Source organism: Gallus gallus, chromosome 1 (assembly GCF_016699485.2).
Source record: "Gallus gallus isolate bGalGal1 chromosome 1, bGalGal1.mat.broiler.GRCg7b, whole genome shotgun sequence".
Taxonomy (NCBI): Eukaryota; Metazoa; Chordata; class Aves; order Galliformes; family Phasianidae; genus Gallus; species Gallus gallus.
The window spans coordinates 77,775,116-77,798,139 of record NC_052532.1 but is presented as its reverse complement, the minus strand read 5'-3'; the positions used below and the strand labels follow the sequence as shown (position 1 = coordinate 77,798,139).

Genomic DNA, 23,024 nt, shown 5'->3' with positions numbered 1-23,024 from the left:
AGAGCAGAGATCTATGGGAGACAGCATGTGTCACAAATGTATCAGAGAGACCAGATGACACCATTCCCCTAGAAAGGGCCTTGCAGGTTTTCCACAGCATCCTTCTTCGCCCGGAAGATGCTATATGAGGTGACATCTAAGGAGATAGTGCTTGTAAGGGAATCTGCACTCAGAGCTCAAGTCCTAAGCACCTCGACGGCCTGGACGTGAGCCCTGTCCTCGCGTCTCCAGCGTTTGTGGCTGAGGCTGGGTGCTAGATAGACGACAAAAGCACTTCCCGCACCCCTCCTCCTGTGTGCGGGGTGACGGGGTGCCCGGTGCCAGGTTCCCAACCCCGCCCCCACCTCCACCCTGCAGCTTTGTTCTGGTCTCGCAGCGCTGAAGACACTCGCCTACTGCTCTCCAGGAGGACGGAGCGGCTGTAATGGGAACGGACAGGTAGGGGGAGCAGTGGTGCAGGGCTGGTGGCGCAGCAGCACTTCCTTCCTAACAGGACTTGGGGTCCCGGTGCTGCTTCCTGCTGTGGGCACCTCCCTGCTCCCGCGGGGGTAGGGGTGCCTGGGGACACGGCATCCTGGGGGCAGCTGCACCTTGCCTGCCCTCCTCCACCGGCAGTGAAGGTGCAGCGATGCAGCTGGCTTCTGCTGGAGGTTGTGAGCAAGAAACGCCAGAAGCTGCCCAACAGCGTGAAGCTCTCCGTTCCGGTAAGCGCAGTGTCGGTGCTCCCCGGCAGGTGGTGCAACCCCGCAGTGCTCCCAACCCACTTCACGCTTCCCCTGGGCCCCGCTCAGCACTTGAGCCCCTGTGTGTCCCCCAGCTCCTGGCTGAAGCTGAGGCTTCCCAGGGTGGTGCTGCAGGGCTGGGGGCTGCCCTTGGGAACGACATACGTTCTCGCTCAGGTGGGGTGCAACACCCAGAGCCCAATCCCCTCCAGCCTGCTTCCCGGGGTGCAAAGAGGAGCGGGACAACTCTGCTGAGCAGGACTTTTTATTCTGCAGGGGTTTTTGCACATATGGTGGCAGCTTTGTGCTCAGTTTCTCTTCTTCCACATCTTCTTACAGGAGAAGCCGTAGGGAGGATGACGGCAACGACGGATGTTAATGAAGAGCAGCCTGCAGAGGAAAAAAGAAAGGATGTGGGGAGAGGGGTGCCCTCCGGCTGAGGAGGGGACCCCGTGCGTGGAGGTGAGATGGGGCTTAGCCCTGAAGTTTTCAAGGGTTCCCCTTGCGTGCGGGTCAAACTGGGGTGCCCTCCGTCTGAGGAGAGGACCCCGTGCGTGGAGGTGAGATGGGGCTTAGCCCTGAAGTTTTCAAGGGTTCCCCTTGCATGTGGGTGAAACTGGGGTGCCCTCCGGCTGAGGAGGGGACCCCGTGCGTGGAGGTGAGATGGGGCTTAGCCCTGAAGTTTTCAAGGGTTCCCCTTGCGTGCGGGTCAAACTGGGGTGCCCTCCGGCTGAGGAGAGGACCCCGTGCGTGCCAGTGAGATGGGGCTTAGCCCTGAAGTTTTCAAGGGTTCCCCTTGCGTGCGGGTGGAACTGGGGTGCCCTCCGGCTGAGGAGGGGACCCCGTGCGTGGAAGTGAGATGGGGCTTAGCCCTGAAGTTTTCAAGGGTTCCCCTTGCATGTGGGTGAAACTGGGGTGCCCTCCGGCTGAGGAGGGGACCCCGTGCGTGGAAGTGAGATGGGGCTTAGCCCTGAAGTTTTCAAGGGTTCCCCTTGTTTGCAAGTAGAACTGGGGTGCCCTCCGACTGAGGAGAGGACCCCGTGCGTGGAGGTGAGATGGGGCTTAGCCCTGAAGTTTTCAAGGGTTCCCCTTGCATGTGGGTGAAACTGGGGTGCCCTCCGGCTGAGGAGGGGACCCCGTGCGTGGAGGTGAGATGGGGCTTAGCCCTGAAGTTTTCAAGGGTTCCCCTTGCGTGCGGGTCAAACTGGGGTGCCCTCCGGCTGAGGAGAGGACCCCGTGAGTGGAGGTGAGATGGGGCTTAGCCCTGAAGTTTTCAAGGGTTCCCCTTGCATGCGGGTCAAACTGGGGTGCCCTCCGGCTGAGGAGAGGACCCCGTGCGTGGAGGTGAGATGGGGCTTAGCCCTGAAGTTTTCAAGGGTTCCCCTTGCATGTGGGTGAAACTGGGGTGCCCTCCGGCTGAGGAGGGGACCCCGTGCGTGGAGGTGAGATGGGGCTTAGCCCTGAAGTTTTCAAGGGTTCCCCTTGCGTGCGGGTCAAACTGGGGTGCCCTCCGGCTGAGGAGGGGACCCCGTGCGTGGAGGTGAGATGGGGCTTAGCCCTGAAGTTTTCAAGGGTTCCCCTTGCATGTGGGTGAAACTGGGGTGCCCTCCGGCTGAGGAGAGGACCCCGTGCGTGGAAGTGAGATGGGGCTTAGCCCTGAAGTTTTCTAGGGTTCCCCTTGCATGTGGGTGAAACTAGGGTGCCCTCCGGCTGAGGAGAGGACCCCGTGCGTGGAGGTGAGATGGGGCTTAGCCCTGAAGTTTTCAAGGGTTCCCCTTGCGTGTGTGTCAAACTGGGGTGCCCTCCAGCTGAGGAGAGGACCCCGTGCGTGGAGGTGAGATGGGGCTTAGCCCTGAAGTTTTCAAGGGTTCCCCTTGTTTGCAAGTAGAACTGGGGTGCCCTCCGGCTGAGGAGAGGACCCCGTGCGTGGAGGTGAGATGGGGCTTAGCCCTGAAGTTTTCAAGGGTTCCCCTTGCATGTGGGTGAAACTGGGGTGCCCTCCGGCTGAGGAGGGGACCCCGTGCGTGCGGGTGAGATGGGGCTTAGCCCTGAAGTTTTCAAGGGTTCCCCTTGCATGCAGGTCAAACTGGGGTGCCCTCCGGCTGAGGAGGGGACCCCGTGCGTGGAGGTGAGATGGGGCTTAGCCCTGAAGTTTTCGAGGGTTCCCCTTGCGTGCGGGTGGAAATGGGGTGCCCTCCGGCTGAGGAGGGGACCCCGTGCGTGGAGGTGAGATGGGGCTTAGCCCTGAAGTTTTCAAGGGTTCCCCTTGCATGCAGGTCAAACTGGGGTGCCCTCCGGCTGAGGAGAGGACCCCGTGCGTGGAGGTGAGATGGGGCTTAGCCCTGAAGTTTTCAAGGGTTCCCCTTGCGTGCGGGTCAAACTGGGGTGCCCTCCGGCTGAGGAGAGGACCCCGTGCGTGGAGGTGAGATGGGGCTTAGCCCTGAAGTTTTCAAGGGTTCCCCTTGCATGTGGGTGAAACTGGGGTGCCCTCCGGCTGAGGAGGGGACCCCGTGCGTGGAGGTGAGATGGGGCTTAGCCCTGAAGTTTTCAAGGGTTCCCCTTGCATGTGGGTAAAACTGGGGTGCCCTCCGGCTGAGGAGGGGACCCCGTGCGTGGAGGTGAGATGGGGCTTAGCCCTGAAGTTTTCAAGGGTTCCCCTTGCATGTGGGTGAAACTGGGGTGCCCTCCGGCTGAGGAGGGGACCCCGTGCGTGGAGGTGAGATGGGGCTTAGCCCTGAAGTTTTCAAGGGTTCCCCTTGCGTGCGGGTCAAACTGGGGTGCCCTCCGGCTGAGGAGAGGACCCCGTGAGTGGAGGTGAGATGGGGCTTAGCCCTGAAGTTTTCAAGGGTTCCCCTTGCATGCGGGTCAAACTGGGGTGCCCTCCGGCTGAGGAGAGGACCCCGTGCGTGGAGGTGAGATGGGGCTTAGCCCTGAAGTTTTCAAGGGTTCCCCTTGCATGTGGGTGAAACTGGGGTGCCCTCCGGCTGAGGAGGGGACCCCGTGCGTGGAGGTGAGATGGGGCTTAGCCCTGAAGTTTTCAAGGGTTCCCCTTGCGTGCGGGTCAAACTGGGGTGCCCTCCGGCTGAGGAGGGGACCCCGTGCGTGGAGGTGAGATGGGGCTTAGCCCTGAAGTTTTCAAGGGTTCCCCTTGCATGTGGGTGAAACTGGGGTGCCCTCCGGCTGAGGAGAGGACCCCGTGCGTGGAAGTGAGATGGGGCTTAGCCCTGAAGTTTTCTAGGGTTCCCCTTGCATGTGGGTGAAACTAGGGTGCCCTCCGGCTGAGGAGAGGACCCCGTGCGTGGAGGTGAGATGGGGCTTAGCCCTGAAGTTTTCAAGGGTTCCCCTTGCGTGTGTGTCAAACTGGGGTGCCCTCCAGCTGAGGAGAGGACCCCGTGCGTGGAGGTGAGATGGGGCTTAGCCCTGAAGTTTTCAAGGGTTCCCCTTGTTTGCAAGTAGAACTGGGGTGCCCTCCGGCTGAGGAGAGGACCCCGTGCGTGGAGGTGAGATGGGGCTTAGCCCTGAAGTTTTCAAGGGTTCCCCTTGCATGTGGGTGAAACTGGGGTGCCCTCCGGCTGAGGAGGGGACCCCGTGCGTGCGGGTGAGATGGGGCTTAGCCCTGAAGTTTTCAAGGGTTCCCCTTGCATGCAGGTCAAACTGGGGTGCCCTCCGGCTGAGGAGGGGACCCCGTGCGTGGAGGTGAGATGGGGCTTAGCCCTGAAGTTTTCGAGGGTTCCCCTTGCGTGCGGGTGGAAATGGGGTGCCCTCCGGCTGAGGAGGGGACCCCGTGCGTGGAGGTGAGATGGGGCTTAGCCCTGAAGTTTTCAAGGGTTCCCCTTGCATGCAGGTCAAACTGGGGTGCCCTCCGGCTGAGGAGAGGACCCCGTGCGTGGAGGTGAGATGGGGCTTAGCCCTGAAGTTTTCAAGGGTTCCCCTTGCGTGCGGGTCAAACTGGGGTGCCCTCCGGCTGAGGAGAGGACCCCGTGCGTGGAGGTGAGATGGGGCTTAGCCCTGAAGTTTTCAAGGGTTCCCCTTGCATGTGGGTGAAACTGGGGTGCCCTCCGGCTGAGGAGGGGACCCCGTGCGTGGAGGTGAGATGGGGCTTAGCCCTGAAGTTTTCAAGGGTTCCCCTTGCGTGCGGGTGGAACTGGGGTGCCCTCCGGCTGAGGAGGGGACCCCGTGCGTGGGGTAGAAGCCCCTGGTGAAGGGGTTTCTCCCCTGAGTGTGAGTGTGTGTGTGTACCTGTTTCTTGTTGCAATTTCAGGTCCACTGTCTGCTCCATAGCCAAGGTGGCCTTGCTGTTCTTTAGGGTCTGACCCTGCTCTCGTCTTCATGCCCGTCTTCTGTCTGACGGCCATGTGCAGGTATCCGAGGCTGAGCTTCTGGCTGGTGTTGCGCTTTTTCTCAGGGATCTCCTCCTTCGCAGGGTCTCTCAGTTCCATTTTCTCATATCTAGGTCAAAAGAAGTATAAGCCCAAGTTGTTTTCTGGCAACTTGTGCGGTTCTGCTTGTTTCTTTCAGCCCGCCCCTCCCCTATTTATTTTCTTTCGGCTGTCAGTTACTCCTTTGCCAATACTGGCCAAATTATCTGACACGCTCCACTTACAGGTTCAGCTGCCTGCAGCTCTTCTCCCCGACTTGCTTTCCCGTGCTGTGGAGGAAGGGCACGTCTCCGCAGCTGACATCTCCCTTGGGCCTGCGCTTGCACCGAGCCGCTGCCAGAACGGGAACTGCAGGCGTCTGTTGAACAACAAAGCAAACGCCCAAGCATTTCGGGTGTGATGTCCCCAGCATTCCAAGGAGAGATTACGCAGCAGCAGCCCAAACGTCTGGAATGGCTTCTTTCTAGGAGAGAAGCAAAGCCTTGGCGGAGCCAGAGCAGGAGCTTCTTTCCTGAAGGGAAGAGAACCTCCAGCCATCGCTATCCATCTCCTCCCCGGCCAAAGGCCAAAGGCCAAAAGCCAAAGGCCAAATCCCAAATCCCATATCCCAAATCCCCAATCCCAAATCCCAAATCCCAAATCCCCGCCTCCATTGCTAACATCAGAGCACAGCAAGCCGTACGTGTGCAGAAGCATCCCAGATTCCTATGGCTCTGTAGCGGTGCGCTAAAGAGGGCCTCGGTCCTACAGCCTCACGGCAGGAACTTGGCAAACAAGGAGCTTCTCACGGGACTGCTCACTTGCATCCACTGCCATCGCATCCACAGCCCGCAGCCCGCAGCCGTCGGGTGAAGCCCTCAAGAGTACAACGGAGGTCGAGTGCTGAAAGCACGGGAGAGTTCCCGCAGCAACTGCTGCTAACAGCAGACGCTCCCAGCAACTCCAAGGAAGCCCTGAGAGCCCCGAGCCGTGCCCCAGGACCGCTTCCTCTCTCGATTCACCGCCACCGCCACGGGAAAAGCAGACGGGAAAAGGGCACCGACGAAAGCTGCCGATCGCGTTCACGACGGAGGCACTGCCGGCACTCGGGAGGACGGGAGAGCCCGGGGCTACTCGGCTCGAAGCGCTTCCCGCCCGCCCCGTTTCCCCACCTGGCAGCGCGGCGGCGGGTCGGCTCCGGGTGCGCTTTCCGGCCCTTCCGGCAGGCGGCGCCACAGCAGTGAACCGCTGGCTTCACTCCGGCATCGGGCACCGCGTCGCCAACGCGGGCGGCGCCGCGGGAAGAGGCCGCCAGCGGTACGCGAGTACGCGCCGACTGGACGCAGGCGTGCTTAGCGGCGTCGCGGAAAGAAAGCCGGTAGCAACGGCACGCGTTCTAACGGGCGGCGTACCTCCTAGCGAGCCGTCCGTCGGAGATCGCCGGCAAGCGAGCCGCCTCACGGGAGCGAGCGTGGTCGAGTTAGCGGCGCTCCTCCCCGTGCCAAAGGGAGCTGCTTTGCTCTGAGTCCGCATTTGCGAGGACGACGAGGACGACGAGGACGACGAGGAAGGGGCCGGCCGGAGGACGCTCGCGCGTTCACGCGTCTCCAGGGCGCGCGCAGAGCCGTGCGTCACTGCCACCGCACAGCGCCCGCCCGAGCCGCGCGTCGCCGCGGCAACGGCTTCTCCCCTCCTCCTCGCGGCTCCTCCTCTGCCTCTGCCTCTGCCTCTGCCTCTGCCTCTGCCTCTGCCTCTGCCTCTGCCTCTGCCTCTGCCTCTGCCTCCCCCCCCACTCGGCCTATCACTAGCTAGCTGGTAGAAGGGGCCGACCCCCATCTGGCTACAACTTCCATACAGAAAGCAATAGCACAACTAACTAAAATGAATTTCTTTGTCAGCGCATACACAGATAACATTATGGAGGATTTGAAGCAGCAAGTACCAGAATAAATTATATGGTATGGGAGGGTTGCTATTCAAGCTGGATGAAAAGTACAAATGTTTCTAACGCATTTCTGCTTCTGGTATTTCCTAGATTCTGTTTCTATAGAATTCTGTTTCGTGAAGAAAAGACAGAGAAAATATATTCACAAGAGCGCATGAAAGAAAGTGCCATTTTAACAATGAGTGAGAAAGTATGTGCTTTTTCGAAAGGATGTTATGCTGTGGAGATTCTGTGATTTTCCTGCTGAAAGTGATATGCTGCCTGTAATACCTCATATCTATACATATCTGTACATATCTGTACACATACAGAAACTTGGAAACAGTTTTCTAAACCATTTTAAAAACCTTCCAGAGGAAAAGTTTCGGTGGGTTTTGAATCTGTTTGTTAAAGATGTTAAAATGCAATACTGTCCAGTTAGTAGAAGTGAATAGCATTTGAAGTGCTACAGCACACCACTGTTATGTGATCGCTTTCCCTTTTTAATCTATGATGTGTGTACCTTCCTTTAATAAAAACAAAACGAAACTGTTTTCATGCATGAAACTTACTTCTCAAGGTTTGACTAGATGATCTTGGAGCTCTTTCCCAACCTTGGTGGTTCCATGATTCTAGGATCTGTGCTGTAAGTGTAGTGATGCATGTGATGTGACATGGTGGGATTCTGAGCTTAACAAAATATTGCTTATTTTGATATGCCGTTTCAATTAACACCTTATACAGAATCATAGAATTATGAAGGTTGGAAAGACCATTAGAGCAGCTAGTCTAACCGTCAACCCACCGAATCATGTCAATAGCATATCAAAGTGTTCATATAAGAATGAAGCAGCCAGGTACTTTCCCACAAGTCAGGTACAACATGGGAGCATCTTGTAAGGGCTTAAGTGTCAATGACGTTTTTTTTTATTCCTGGTTCTTGCTTTGCTTTGGCTTTTCCTCTACTTAATGAAGAAAGGGCATGGGATCACAACGGACAATCTAATAAACACAAGAATGTAGTAAGGTGATGTCATCCTCATAGTTTATGCATCCACGGAGAGCTGAATGGAAATATGAGGAAAGTACGGGGGAATGGGTATTACTTTTGTATGCGTCCACTTCCTGTGGACCACAGGAAGTTCCGTGTTAACGCGAGGAAGAGCTTAATGAGTGTCAGAGTGACGGAGCACTGGATCAGGTTGCCCTGAGATGTTATGGTGTCCCTTTTCCTGGAGATATTCAAGACCCATCTGGACACCTATCTGTGTGACCTGCTGTAGGGAACCTGTTTTAGCAGAGCAGTTGGACTCATTGATCTCTAGGAGTACCTTCCAACCCCTACAGTTCTGTGATTCTGTGTGATTCTGTGGTTAGTAGGCAAGAACAACCAATTTACACTGCGGAAGAAGGGAATTATTAGCTGAATTTCAGCAAAAAAACCTGTACATAAATGCTGGATGGAATTGAAAAAAATGAGTACCGTGATTTAGTACCTGCATACAAAGATGCTCTTCTTCCATTTTAATATTTGTGAGGTATCCATTAAAACTAAGCACGGAAATAAAGTGAAATTACAGCCACACCTTTGAATCATTGGGTCACACAGTGTTAAACAGAGATTCTCAAAAATAATGAACCGTATTCAATCACACTGCTCTCACCAGTATTATTAATATGTTTGTGATAACAATTTTTTTGCATTATTAAGAAATAAAACATTATTTCATCTTCATTTCTATTTTTGTATGTTTTTTAATGTAAATGCATGTGTATTTACACTTACAAGGTAAGTACAATACGTACATATTTACAGTGGCGCAATGATATACTTAGCAGTAAATAAATGTACATACGTTGGGAGTTGCATGCTTAAAAACTTCTTACTGATAGGCGTGCACAATTAAAAACATTTAGAGACCACTGTCCTAGACAACCATAGATGGCATTACAATAGTTGTACGTTCTAACTACGCAGCGAAACAGTCTTCAAGAAAATACTTCAAAACTTCTGCTTTGAAATCTGCCCACATACTCTACTGTACTACTTACAGAAATTTCTATGGATTCGTTTCTAAAAGTCCTTTATACTCCTTCTTCAGTGTCCTATCCTACTTGCAAGATATCCTTCTCAAGCTTTATCATTAAACTCAGATCTGTTCAATCAAAAGACCACTTAAAAGTTTTTCTTCTTATATCTGGAAAGTGTTTGAATTCACTACTTTTAGCAAGTAAGCAGAATTCTTAAAATATGCACATTCCATACTAGGGCAGGACACAGACTCGATTAACACCTATGCCATTTCTCCCACACGGTATTAGTTGTGCTTGTCGAGATTTCAAATTGCTAAGGTGGATCTAGTATTTTTTCTTTGCAGGAGAGCAGAGCAAAATGGATGATTTGGAGCACTTTGATGGAATAATTTTAAATTGCCTTGTTCACGTCTTTATACAGACAGATCATCCTAATTTAGGGCATTCAGAACAAGCATATAGTGACAACTATAATACTGTAAAAGCCTCCACACAGGAGCAAAGCATGATAATCCACTTTGTAATAACCGTTTTACGTTACCTGATAAAAGTAAGGAGTCTCTTATACTCAAGGGCATCCATTTTGTTTCTTAACATACGGCAGTCCATGGGGAATACTTCCCATAACTCAGAAGTGATCCCTTCCCTTCCCTTCCCTTCCCTTCCCTTCCCTTCCCTTCCCTTCCCCCCTATACCACTCTACTCCACTCCACCCTACTCTACTCTACTCTTGGAAAGAAAGACTGTAGCAGAGCAGAGATCTATGGGAGACAGCATGTGTCACAAATGTATCAGAGAGACCAGATGACACCATTCCCCTAGAAAGGGCCTTGCAGGTTTTCCACAGCATCCTTCTTCGCCCGGAAGATGCTATATGAGGTGACATCTAAGGAGATAGTGCTTGTAAGGGAATCTGCACTCAGAGCTCAAGTCCTAAGCACCTCGACGGCCTGGACGTGAGCCCTGTCCTCGCGTCTCCAGCGTTTGTGGCTGAGGCTGGGTGCTAGATAGACGACAAAAGCACTTCCCGCACCCCTCCTCCTGTGTGCGGGGTGACGGGGTGCCCGGTGCCAGGTTCCCAACCCCGCCCCCACCTCCACCCTGCAGCTTTGTTCTGGTCTCGCAGCGCTGAAGACACTCGCCTACTGCTCTCCAGGAGGACGGAGCGGCTGTAATGGGAACGGACAGGTAGGGGGAGCAGTGGTGCAGGGCTGGTGGCGCAGCAGCACTTCCTTCCTAACAGGACTTGGGGTCCCGGTGCTGCTTCCTGCTGTGGGCACCTCCCTGCTCCCGCGGGGGTAGGGGTGCCTGGGGACACGGCATCCTGGGGGCAGCTGCACCTTGCCTGCCCTCCTCCACCGGCAGTGAAGGTGCAGCGATGCAGCTGGCTTCTGCTGGAGGTTGTGAGCAAGAAACGCCAGAAGCTGCCCAACAGCGTGAAGCTCTCCGTTCCGGTAAGCGCAGTGTCGGTGCTCCCCGGCAGGTGGTGCAACCCCGCAGTGCTCCCAACCCACTTCACGCTTCCCCTGGGCCCCGCTCAGCACTTGAGCCCCTGTGTGTCCCCCAGCTCCTGGCTGAAGCTGAGGCTTCCCAGGGTGGTGCTGCAGGGCTGGGGGCTGCCCTTGGGAACGACATACGTTCTCGCTCAGGTGGGGTGCAACACCCAGAGCCCAATCCCCTCCAGCCTGCTTCCCGGGGTGCAAAGAGGAGCGGGACAACTCTGCTGAGCAGGACTTTTTATTCTGCAGGGGTTTTTGCACATATGGTGGCAGCTTTGTGCTCAGTTTCTCTTCTTCCACATCTTCTTACAGGAGAAGCCGTAGGGAGGATGACGGCAACGACGGATGTTAATGAAGAGCAGCCTGCAGAGGAAAAAAGAAAGGATGTGGGGAGAGGGGTGCCCTCCGGCTGAGGAGGGGACCCCGTGCGTGGAGGTGAGATGGGGCTTAGCCCTGAAGTTTTCAAGGGTTCCCCTTGCGTGCGGGTGGAACTGGGGTGCCCTCCGGCTGAGGAGAGGACCCCGTGCGTGGAGGTGAGATGGGGCTTAGCCCTGAAGTTTTCAAGGGTTCCCCTTGCATGCGGGTGGAACTGGGGTGCCCTCTGGCTGAGGAGAGGACCCCGTGCGTGGAGGTGAGATGGGGCTTAGCCCTGAAGTTTTCAAGGGTTCCCCTTGCGTGCGGGTGGAACTGGGGTGCCCTCCGGCTGAGGAGAGGACCCTGTGCGTGGAGGTGAGATGGGGCTTAGCCCTGAAGTTTTCAAGGGTTCCCCTTGCGTGCGGGTCAAACTGGGGTGCCCTCCGGCTGAGGAGAGGACCCCGTGCGTGCCAGTGAGATGGGGCTTAGCCCTGAAGTTTTCAAGGGTTCCCCTTGCGTGCGGGTCAAACTGGGGTGCCCTCCGGCTGAGGAGGGGACCCCGTGCGTGGAGGTGAGATGGGGCTTAGCCCTGAAGTTTTCAAGGGTTCCCCTTGCGTGCGGGTGGAACTGGGGTGCCCTCCGGCTGAGGAGAGGACCCCGTGCGTGGAGGTGAGATGGGGCTTAGCCCTGAAGTTTTCAAGGGTTCCCCTTGCGTGCGGGTCAAACTGGGGTGCCCTCCGGCTGAGGAGAGGACCCCGTGCGTGCCAGTGAGATGGGGCTTAGCCCTGAAGTTTTCAAGGGTTCCCCTTGCGTGCGGGTCAAACTGGGGTGCCCTCCGGCTGAGGAGGGGACCCCGTGCGTGGAGGTGAGATGGGGCTTAGCCCTGAAGTTTTCAAGGGTTCCCCTTGCATGTGGGTGAAACTGGGGTGCCCTCCGGCTGAGGAGGGGACCCCGTGCATGCATGTGAGATGGGGCTTAGCCCTGAAGTTTTCAAGGGTTCCCCTTGCGTGTGGGTCAAACTGGGGTGCCCTCCGGCTGAGGAGAGGACCCCGTGCGTGCCAGTGAGATGGGGCTTAGCCCTGAAGTTTTCAAGGGTTCCCCTTGCGTGCGGGTGGAACTGGGGTGCCCTCCGGCTGAGGAGGGGACCCCGTGCGTGGAAGTGAGATGGGGCTTAGCCCTGAAGTTTTCAAGGGTTCCCCTTGCATGTGGGTGAAACTGGGGTGCCCTCCGGCTGAGGAGGGGACCCCGTGCGTGGAGGTGAGATGGGGCTTAGCCCTGAAGTTTTCAAGGGTTCCCCTTGTTTGCAAGTAGAACTGGGGTGCCCTCCGGCTGAGGAGAGGACCCCGTGCGTGGAGGTGAGATGGGGCTTAGCCCTGAAGTTTTCAAGGGTTCCCCTTGCATGTGGGTGAAACTGGGGTGCCCTCCGGCTGAGGAGAGGACCCCGTGCGTGCCAGTGAGATGGGGCTTAGCCCTGAAGTTTTCAAGGGTTCCCCTTGCGTGTGGGTCAAACTGGGGTGCCCTCCGGCTGAGGAGGGGACCCCGTGCGTGGAGGTGAGATGGGGCTTAGCCCTGAAGTTTTCAAGGGTTCCCCTTGCATGTGGGTGAAACTGGGGTGCCCTCCGGCTGAGGAGGGGACCCCGTGCGTGCATGTGAGATGGGGCTTAGCCCTGAAGTTTTCAAGGGTTCCCCTTGCATGTGGGTGAAACTGGGGTGCCCTCCGGCTGAGGAGGGGACCCCGTGCGTGGAAGTGAGATGGGGCTTAGCCCTGAAGTTTTCAAGGGTTCCCCTTGTTTGCAAGTAGAACTGGGGTGCCCTCCGGCTGAGGAGAGGACCCCGTGCGTGGAGGTGAGATGGGGCTTAGCCCTGAAGTTTTCAAGGGTTCCCCTTGCGTGCGGGTGGAACTGGGGTGCCCTCCGGCTGAGGAGGGGACCCCGTGCGTGGAAGTGAGATGGGGCTTAGCCCTGAAGTTTTCAAGGGTTCCCCTTGCGTGCGGGTGGAACTGGGGTGCCCTCCGGCTGAGGAGGGGACCCCGTGCGTGGGGTAGAAGCCCCTGGTGAAGGGGTTTCTCCCCTGAGTGTGTGTGTGAGTGTGTGTGTGTACCTGTTTCTTGTTGCAATTTCAGGTCCACTGTCTGCTCCATAGCCAAGGTGGCCTTGCTGTTCTTTAGGGTCTGACCCTGCTCTCGTCTTCATGCCCGTCTTCTGTCTGACGGCCATGTGCAGGTATCCGAGGCTGAGCTTCTGGCTGGTGTTGCGCTTTTTCTCAGGGATCTCCTCCTTCGCAGGGTCTCTCAGTTCCATTTTCTCATATCTAGGTCAAAAGAAGTATAAGCCCAAGTTGTTTTCTGGCAACTTGTGCGGTTCTGCTTGTTTCTTTCAGCCCGCCCCTCCCCTATTTATTTTCTTTCGGCTGTCAGTTACTCCTTTGCCAATACTGGCCAAATTATCTGACACGCTCCACTTACAGGTTCAGCTGCCTGCAGCTCTTCTCCCCGACTTGCTTTCCCGTGCTGTGGAGGAAGGGCACGTCTCCGCAGCTGACATCTCCCTTGGGCCTGCGCTTGCACCGAGCCGCTGCCAGAACGGGAACTGCAGGCGTCTGTTGAACAACAAAGCAAACGCCCAAGCATTTCGGGTGTGATGTCCCCAGCATTCCAAGGAGAGATTACGCAGCAGCAGCCCAAACGTCTGGAATGGCTTCTTTCTAGGAGAGAAGCAAAGCCTTGGCGGAGCCAGAGCAGGAGCTTCTTTCCTGAAGGGAAGAGAACCTCCAGCCATCGCTATCCATCTCCTCCCCGGCCAAAGGCCAAAGGCCAAAAGCCAAAGGCCAAATCCCAAATCCCATATCCCAAATCCCCAATCCCAAATCCCAAATCCCAAATCCCCGCCTCCATTGCTAACATCAGAGCACAGCAAGCCGTACGTGTGCAGAAGCATCCCAGATTCCTATGGCTCTGTAGCGGTGCGCTAAAGAGGGCCTCGGTCCTACAGCCTCACGGCAGGAACTTGGCAAACAAGGAGCTTCTCACGGGACTGCTCACTTGCATCCACTGCCATCGCATCCACAGCCCGCAGCCCGCAGCCGTCGGGTGAAGCCCTCAAGAGTACAACGGAGGTCGAGTGCTGAAAGCACGGGAGAGTTCCCGCAGCAACTGCTGCTAACAGCAGACGCTCCCAGCAACTCCAAGGAAGCCCTGAGAGCCCCGAGCCGTGCCCCAGGACCGCTTCCTCTCTCGATTCACCGCCACCGCCACGGGAAAAGCAGACGGGAAAAGGGCACCGACGAAAGCTGCCGATCGCGTTCACGACGGAGGCACTGCCGGCACTCGGGAGGACGGGAGAGCCCGGGGCTACTCGGCTCGAAGCGCTTCCCGCCCGCCCCGTTTCCCCACCTGGCAGCGCGGCGGCGGGTCGGCTCCGGGTGCGCTTTCCGGCCCTTCCGGCAGGCGGCGCCACAGCAGTGAACCGCTGGCTTCACTCCGGCATCGGGCACCGCGTCGCCAACGCGGGCGGCGCCGCGGGAAGAGGCCGCCAGCGGTACGCGAGTACGCGCCGACTGGACGCAGGCGTGCTTAGCGGCGTCGCGGAAAGAAAGCCGGTAGCAACGGCACGCGTTCTAACGGGCGGCGTACCTCCTAGCGAGCCGTCCGTCGGAGATCGCCGGCAAGCGAGCCGCCTCACGGGAGCGAGCGTGGTCGAGTTAGCGGCGCTCCTCCCCGTGCCAAAGGGAGCTGCTTTGCTCTGAGTCCGCATTTGCGAGGACGACGAGGGCGACGAGGAAGGGGCCGGCCGGAGGACGCTCGCGCGTTCACGCGTCTCCAGGGCGCGCGCAGAGCCGTGCGTCACTGCCACCGCACAGCGCCCGCCCGAGCCGCGCGTCGCCGCGGCAACGGCTTCTCCCCTCCTCCTCGCGGCTCCTCCTCTGCCTCTGCCTCTGCCTCTGCCTCTGCCTCTGCCTCTGCCTCTGATTGTTTATTCTATGGAAACAAACAATAAATAAACAAACTTCTTGTTTATTCTATGGAAAAGTTCTTTTCACATGTCTAATTTATTCCTCATCTTTGGGGTGCTGATTCATTAGAGAACATTACTGGGGGTCTGACCACAGCAACTCAAAGACCCAAGTCCTGCATAGAGCACATCCTACTCTGTTGTTTTAAATCAGGGGCCGCAAGCACACGGCTTGCAAGGGGGATCTCTTCCCTGACTCTAAGGAGCAGGGAGAGAAAGCAAAGAGCTTGGAGAAAGCATCTAGGGATGATAGGGATGAAAGGAAAAGTACCCCAGCATCTGGCAACATCAGCCTCAGTCAGGGCTGCAGCTGCGTAGGTGCCATGTGAAAAAAAAAAAAAAAAAAAAAAGGATTGGCTTGGCTTCCTTCTGCTCTTCAAAGGCTGCTTCCCAATCACATCGTATACTCTCTGCAGAGGGCAAATTGCTTCCCCATGGGGAGACTCGTTGGCTCAGAACCCCTGCAGCACACCCCTGGCGGGCTGGCTCAACTCCGCAGCCTGCAAGGAGTGCTCTGCCTGCCCTAGTGAGAAGGGAATCGTAGAATCATAGAACCACCAAGGTTGGAAAAGACCCAACGGATCACACAGTCCAACCAGTCACCCATCACCAATAGTTCTGTACTATAGTAATAGTAGTTAAACCACGTCCCCCAACACAACGTCCAAACGTGCCGCGAACACCTCTGGGGTCGGTGACTCCACCAGCTCCCTGGGCAGCCCATTCCAGTGCCTGACCACCCTTTCAGAGAAGCGGTATTTCCTAACGCCCAGCCTGAACCTCCCCTGGCGCAGCTTGAAGCCATTCCCTCTAGTCCTATCACTAGTCACCCGAGAGAAGAGGCCGACCCCCAGCTCGGTACAAGCTCCCTTCAGGTAGTTCTAGAGAGCAATAAGGTCTCCCCTGAGCCTCCTCCAGGCTAAACAATCCCAGCTCCCTCAGCCGCTCCTCGTGAGGCCTGCGCTCCAGACCCCGCACCAGCTTTGTTGCCCTCCTCTGGACACGCTCCAGGGCCTCGATGTCTTTCTTGCAGTGAGGGGCCCAAAACTGGACACAGTACTCGAGGTGCGGCCTCACCGGTGCTGAGTACAGGGGGACATTTACTTCCCTGCTCCTGCTGGCAACACTACTTCTGATGCAAGCCAGGATGCCGTTGGCCTTCTTGGCCACCTGGGCACACTGCTGGCTCGTGTTCAGTCTCGCGTCAATCAACACCCCCAGGTCCATTTCCTCTACACAGCCTTCCAGCCACTCTGCCCCTAGCCTGGAGCGTTGCCTTGGGGTTGTTGTGGCCCAAGTGCAGGACCCGGCATTTGGTCTTGCTGAAGCTCATCCCACTGGCTTCAGCCCAGCTATCCAGCCTGTCCAGATCCCTCTGTAGGGCCTCGCAACACTCAGGCAGACGGACACTTCCAGCCAACTGGGTGTCATCTGCAAACTTACTGCGGGTGCGTTCAACGACCTCATCCAGGTCATCAGTAAAGATCTCGAAGAGGACAGGCCCCAGCACCGACCCCTGGGGAACACCACCCGTGACCGGTCGCCATCTGGATTTAACTCCATTCACCACCACGCTGTGGGCCCGGCCCTCCAGCCAGCTCCTTACCCAGCCAAGAGCGTACCTGTCCAAGCCACAGGCTGCCAGCTTCTGCAGGAGAATACCGTGGGAGACAGCGTTAAAGGCTTTGCTGAAGTCTAGGTAGACTACCTCAACAGCCTTTCCCTCATCCACCAGACGGGTCACTAGGTCATACAAGGAGATCGGGTTGGTCAAGCAGGACCTGCCCTTCGTGAACCCACGCTGGCTGGGCCTGACCCCCTGATTGTCCCGCACGTGCCGTGTGATCTCCCTCGAGACAATCTGCTCCATAAAGGTGAGGTGGTGAAAAGAGTCACCTCCACACCACGGTTCCTTACTGAATTTGACGCAAGGGACTTGTCTAGTTTTCTAAATATTTGGCAGAGAAGCTGCAAAATATCAGTGTGAAACAATCAATTGATTTCCACGACCATCGAGTTTCAACCGCCCTGCTATGTGCAGGGTCGCCAACCACGAGACCGGGCTGCCCAGAGCCACATCCAGCCTGGCCTTGAATGCCTCCAGGGATGGGGCATCCACAACCTCCTTGGGCAACCCGTTCCAGTGTGTCACCACCCTCTGGGTAAAAAACTTCTCCCTATCATCCAACTTAAACCTCCCCTGTCCCCGTTTAAAACCATTCCCCCTTGTCCCATCGCTATCCACCCTCTTAAACAGCCGTTCCCTTTCCTGTTTATACGCTGCCTTCAAGCACCACTGGAAGGTCCTGGAGGGTGCAGAGGAGGGGCGGGAAGAGAGATTAAAGGGACAAGAGAAAGAGAGAAGCTGTGCTGCTCTTTCCCCACCAAGGCAGGGATCCCTGCCCGGTAAGGAGCACCCCTTCACCTCTCGGTGAAAAATACCCAGGCTAGCATTTACGTTGCTCGCGCTTGTATCAAATACCAGCACGGCCACAGCTACAGCACTGATCAACGGCGACCCCAGATCTGTTCTATCGGCTGCTCCGATAAATCATTTATTTGTCACGGTTTGTGAAAGCGTGCCAGTGAAAGTCCTGCCTCGGGAGGACTCTGGCAGGCAAATGCCAAAGCGACGAACGCGGCAACTACCGCGTTCACGGGACAGCAAACCTCCACGTCTGTGTGTGCTTTGTGACGGCATCGCAGAGTCACAGTCACCCCGTGAGCTCACAGTGGGCCGGGTGCCTACCCATAGCCAGCGGGCCCAGCCCGCATTGAGTCTTGCTGGCGACTCTCGAGGTGTGAACGTCTTCCTGTGGGAGCACGAGACACTGAGACCTTGCCAGTGCGTGAGACGTCAGAGTCCTGCGAGAGGATTGCCAGTGGCTAAGGATCCTACTCGAGGAACACCAGGCGTCACAGCTCCTGCCAGTGGCACCCGAGGTGTCCGTCACTGGTGGGACGCACGAGAGAGAGGCGCTGAGGCCCGCAGGCTGCCGACCGCTCTGCGAGAGGCAGCCTCCAGCGCACCCATCCTCGGAGCCTCACAGCGCCAGGGCGGCCGCAGCCATGAGCCGGGAGGCGGCTGCCAGCAGCAGCAGGAGGCGGGAGACGTGGACGTGGCCGGCGGAGGCCCACGAGGAGCCGTGCCCCATCTGCCTCGGCCCGATGGCCGACGCCGTGCGCGCTCTCCCCTGCAGGCACATCTTCTGCAGGGAATGCATCCAGCTCTGGACCGCCAACGCGTCCAGCTGCCCCCTGTGCCGCCAGTTCATCGGCACCCTGCTGCGCCTCGGCTGGCGCCCCTCGGGTCGCGCCCCGACCCGCCGGCCCCGGGGAAGGCTGCAGCGCACCAGGGAGCGGCGGGAGAGCAGATCTGCGCGTCGGTCCCGCAGCGCCCCACCAGGCCGCGTGCAGCGCAGCCCCTCCAGGCCCCCCCGCCCGCTGGTGCGCAGCTCCTCCTGGCACGGGGAGCCCAACCAGCGCAGCCGCTTCGAGGCACCGCCGCCGGACGACGAGGACGGGGAATGGCTGAGGCGGGTGGCACAGGAGCGGCAGGCGGGCGCCGGAGACCGCGCGCGGCAGCCCGACGGGCCCCGCTTGTGAGCGGGCGGCCCGACCTCAGCCGGGAACGGCAGCGGGGACGGACGGAAAGCGCGGAGCGCAGGCGGGGGAGAGGCTGAGGCGCTGCGCGGCTCGTGTGCCTCAGCTCTCGCGGAGCATCGCTTCCCTGCACTGCGCTGGGCTGCCGGTACCACGGAGCCGTCCTCTGCACAGAGCCCAGCGAGCAGCGGCGGAGCGCTGGAAGAACAGAACATCTGGAGCATCTGGAAGAACGCTGGAGCATCTCCGCTACGAGGAGAGGGCTGCGATGGCGCTCCTGCCACTGAAGACCGAGAAGAGGACGCGCGAGGGAGGAGGGACTGCATGCTAATGGGCTCTCGGGAATGTCATGAAGATGCATGCGAATTCCTGCGTCCAACTGTGGACTATGTGTTAGTTCAGCCTATATCCGTAGCACGCTTGTTCCTGACGGTGTGCAAGTTAGGAGGAGCTATCCCCCTGCACCCAGCGTCTGCGCAGCCTTGATTAAACCTACCTGATTTTGTATCTACTTGGTGGTTATAGAGTTTGATTCCGCACGTCGCCACAGAGAGGGTGTTGGGGGGGGGAGGTGATCTGGGCACTGTCAGTAATCTTGGGTGCACCCTGAGACGGGTGGTAGAGCAGTTGTGGCGTCTCTTTCTTTCTGGAAGGTCAACGATAAATTCGGGCTGAGATGTACAGCAGGCACAGGAGAGGTGGAGCTGCTAGGCCGGGAGAGCCGTCCTGTTCCCCAGCAGCCACCCACTTGAGGCAGTCGCGGCGCTGGGCAGGGGACACAAGGCAGTGCCAAGGCTTTTTTCTCGGGAACAAAGAGCTGAGCGCAGGGCCAGGGCTCCAGCAGCGCTTGCTTCTCTGCACCGTGGCTACACCGGCACAAGCACCAGCATGGAGATGAGGACCAAAGTCCCTTTGCACTTCCCGTGATCGAAGGTTGAGGTACGGAATGAGTTCTTTGCCTCGGTCTTCACTGGCAGCCAGGATTCTTGGATTTCTCACGTCCCTGAACCCTGCACCCCTCAACCTCTAGGTGGAGACTGGGGGAGTAAGTCCCCCCCACCTCCACTACTGTAAGGGCAGAGCAAGTCTGAGACTGCCTCACGAGACCAAAAGCGTACTATGGGGCCGGATGGCGTGCATCCCAGCGTTCTGAAGGAGCTGGCTGAGGTGGGTGCCGAGCCGCTCTCTGTCATATCTGAAAAGTCGTGGCTGTCAGGTGAGATCCCAGGCGACTGGAAGAAGGGTCACGTCACTCCCACGTATGAGAAGGGGAACAAGGAGGACCCCGGGGAACTACAGGCCGGTGAGTGTCACCTCTGTGCCTGATGATGGATCAGATCCTCCTGGCTGACATGCTAGATCACTTGAGGAATGAGCGTGTGATCCGAGAGAGCCAGCACGGCCTCGCCAGGGGAAGGTCATGCCCACCTCATCTGGTGGCCTTCTGTGATGGTGGTCGCCCCCCACATCCTCATCTCCAAACGGGAGAGATGTGGATTTGACGGGTGGACCACCCGGCGGATAAGGGATGGGTTGAAAGGCCGCAGACAGAGGGTGGTGATGGATGGTTCTGTGTCCGGGCGGAGGCCGGTAAGGAGCGGTGTCCCCCAGGGGACTGTCTTGGGACCGGTGCCCTTTGACTTCCTTGTCAATGACATGGACGTTGGAATTGAGTGCACCCTCAGCGAGTTTGCTGATGACACCAGGCTGAGTGGTGCGGTTGAGGCAATGGAAGGAAGGGATGCCATTCAGAGGGACCTCATCAGACTCGAAAGGTGGGCGCGGGTGAACCTAATGAGTTTGAATACAGCAAAGTGCAAGGTTTTGCACTTGGGCCAGAGGCATTGCGGACATGTATAGGGACGGGGAGGAGCAGCCCTTGAGAGTTGCCCTGCAGAGAAGGGCCTGGGGGTCCTGGTGGATGAAAAGCAGAACGTGAGCCAGCAGCGTGCTCTTGCAGCTCGGAAAGCAAGTGGTATCCTGGTCTCCTGGGGAGTCAACTGTTTACAAGGGTAGATAACGGCAGGCCAAGTGGAATCGGTTTGAAATGGAAGGAGGGAAGATTTAGGTTGGCTATCAGGGAGAAGTTCTTTACCGAGAGGGTGCTGAGGTGCTGGAACAGGCTGCCCAGAGAGCTTGTGGATGCTCCGTCCCTGGGGGTGTTCAGGGCCGGGCTGGATGGGGCCCTGGGCAGCCTGGTCTAGTATTAGATCTGGAGGTTGGAGGCCCTGCCTGCGGCAGGGGAGCTGGGGCGTGGTGATCCTTGAGGGTCCTTGCAACCCAAGCCATTCTGTGATTCTGTGATGATCCCATGAGCTACTCGTGTGCCCTTCCCACCTCTTGCACACCTCAGTCTGTACGCTGGAGAGGCAGTGAGAAACAGTGAAGGACTCGACGCCGTGCAAACACTGCTCAGCCTCAACTGAAACACTGCTGTGTTTCAGTTTATCCGCGTTGGCCTGGCCACAGATCTAAAGCACTGCACCACACGAGCTGCTACGAAGACCACGGACTCCCTCCCAGCTGATCCCAGTGCACTCCATCACCTCCGGCTCTTCCACCACTCACTGCAGGAGTGCAGGAGGAAGAAGGGAGGAATAGGTGGGTTTTGTTTGCTTTAGCTTCTGTGCTCCCTGCCTGTATGTACAGAGAGGGTTTGGCAGATTCTTGCCGGCGCTCTCCGTTGTGCTGTAGTGGTTCTGTCACCACAGCTAAATAGAGCATGCCTCTCATGTGAGCAGTCTCCAGAGAACGAGCCAGAGACATGCGACTGTTAAGCAAGCGTGCTGTCTCAGCGATGCAGGAAGTCTTGGCATGGCTGTCCGGGAAGCTGAGTGGTCAGAAGAGTGGTCAGAAGCACAGCACGCAGCAGAAGCGCTAGCGATGGTGGTGCCGTGATGTCTGTGTGTGGAGCAGAGGCCTGGCCAGCACTATGTTGACGCTGGCCTCGCACAGGCTTTTTCTTGAAACAGCTGCACCGAGCCATTCCCCAGAAGCTACTCTGTGAAACTGGGATCTGTGAGAGGGGTTGCAAAGCACCCAAGACCATCAGCGGGACAGGAGATGAGATGTAGCCAGTAGGCCGAGGGAGCTTCTTGTCCCCTTCTGCTCCTCTTGTGTCAGACCTCACCTACTGCACTGTTTTCAGCCCTGGGACCCCAGCACGAGGAAAGATGTGAAACTGTTTGAAGGGAGTCCAGAGAAGGCCAAGAAGGTGGTCAGATGGCTGGAGCACCTCTGCTGTGCAGAAAGTCGGAGAGAGCTGGGGTTATTTAGCTTAGAGAAGGGAAGGCTCCGGCCTTCTCACTGTGGCCTTCCAGGAGCTACCGGAAAGATGCAGAGGGACTCGTTATCGGAGTGTAGCGACAGGACAGGGAGGGGCAATTTTTATGTTTATGTCTATGTTTATTTGTTTTCTTGAAAGGAAGAGAAGGTAGGTTTTGATTAGACGTTGTGAAGCAATGTTTCACTCTCAGGCAGTGAGGCAGTGGCACAGGCTGCCCAGAGAAGATGTGGGTGCCCCGTCCCTGGAGGTGTCCAAGGCCCGGTCGGATGGGGCCCTGGGCAGCCTGACGTGGTGGGCGGCAGAGCTGCCCATGGCAGTGGGGTTGGAAGTGGGTGGGCTTTGAGGTCCCTTCCCACTGAAGCCGTGCTGTGATTCTGTGAATACTTGCATTTGAACCGGGCTTGATATACTGAACGCACCTTCAGCTTTGTTCACTTGAGTCAGCCGTTAGTAGCAGCCAGCAGGCAGCAGCCAGCAGGCAGCAGCCAGCAGCCAGCAGCCAGCAGCAGCAACCTGGCACTGTACGTGTTGTGAGAACAGTGCAGACTTGATCGGTTCAGAAGCGTTGCAGTCAGAGTTTGAAATTGGTCTTCCCAGAGTAAGGGGAAATGCTCGCTAAGGCTACCATCTAGTGGTAGTAAGAGGCAAAGAGGCCCCCTCCAGAGCCAGCTGTGAAGCGAAAGGCAATCCCGTCAGGAAGCCGCTCATCAACTCCTCCCTTTTCAAACGAAGGATGTCAGCGAGAAGGACCGGGATCTGCACTCATCCAGCCCGGCACGTCCCAGCTCTGTGGGGTGAGGTGAGGCCACACGAAGGAAATCCTTGGTCCTGCACATTGGCCGTAAGAGCCCCAGGCAACGCTACAGGCAGGGTGGGTTTGGGGCAGGCTTGGGGCAGAGTGGCTGGAAGACCGCGGAGAGGAAACAGACCTGGGGGTGTTGGTCGATGCTCAGCTGAGGTGGCCGAGAGGGCCAGTGGCATCCCGGCTTGTATCAGGAGTGGCAGTGCCAGCAGGAGCAGGGAAGTGATCATCCCTCTGCACTGAGCTCTGGTGAGGCTGCACCTGGAGTGCTGTGCTCGGTTTTGGGCCCCTCACGGCAGGAAAGACATGGAGGCCCTGGAGCGTGTCCAGAGAAGGGCAACGAAGCTGGTGAGGGGTCTGGAGCACAAGTCTTATGAGGAGACTCGTAAGCTCAGGAAGCTGGGATTCTTCAGCCTGGAGGAGGCTCAGGGG

The 23,024-nt window shown here is 57.5% G+C and overlaps 2 long non-coding RNA genes across 2 annotated transcripts; both read left to right on the top strand.

The window, feature by feature from the left end:
- Positions 1 to 482: 482 nt before the first annotated feature.
- Positions 483 to 8,739, top strand: LOC107055725. The gene is made up of 3 exons (XR_005840296.2): positions 483 to 704; positions 1,062 to 1,184; positions 5,328 to 8,739. It is a non-coding gene; the product is annotated as an uncharacterized LOC107055725 (long non-coding RNA).
- Positions 8,740 to 10,270: 1,531 nt separating this feature from the next.
- Positions 10,271 to 15,123, top strand: LOC121107026. The gene is made up of 3 exons (XR_005840299.2): positions 10,271 to 10,492; positions 10,850 to 10,972; positions 13,358 to 15,123. It is a non-coding gene; the product is annotated as an uncharacterized LOC121107026 (long non-coding RNA).
- The last annotated feature ends 7,901 nt before the right edge of the window (positions 15,124 to 23,024 follow it).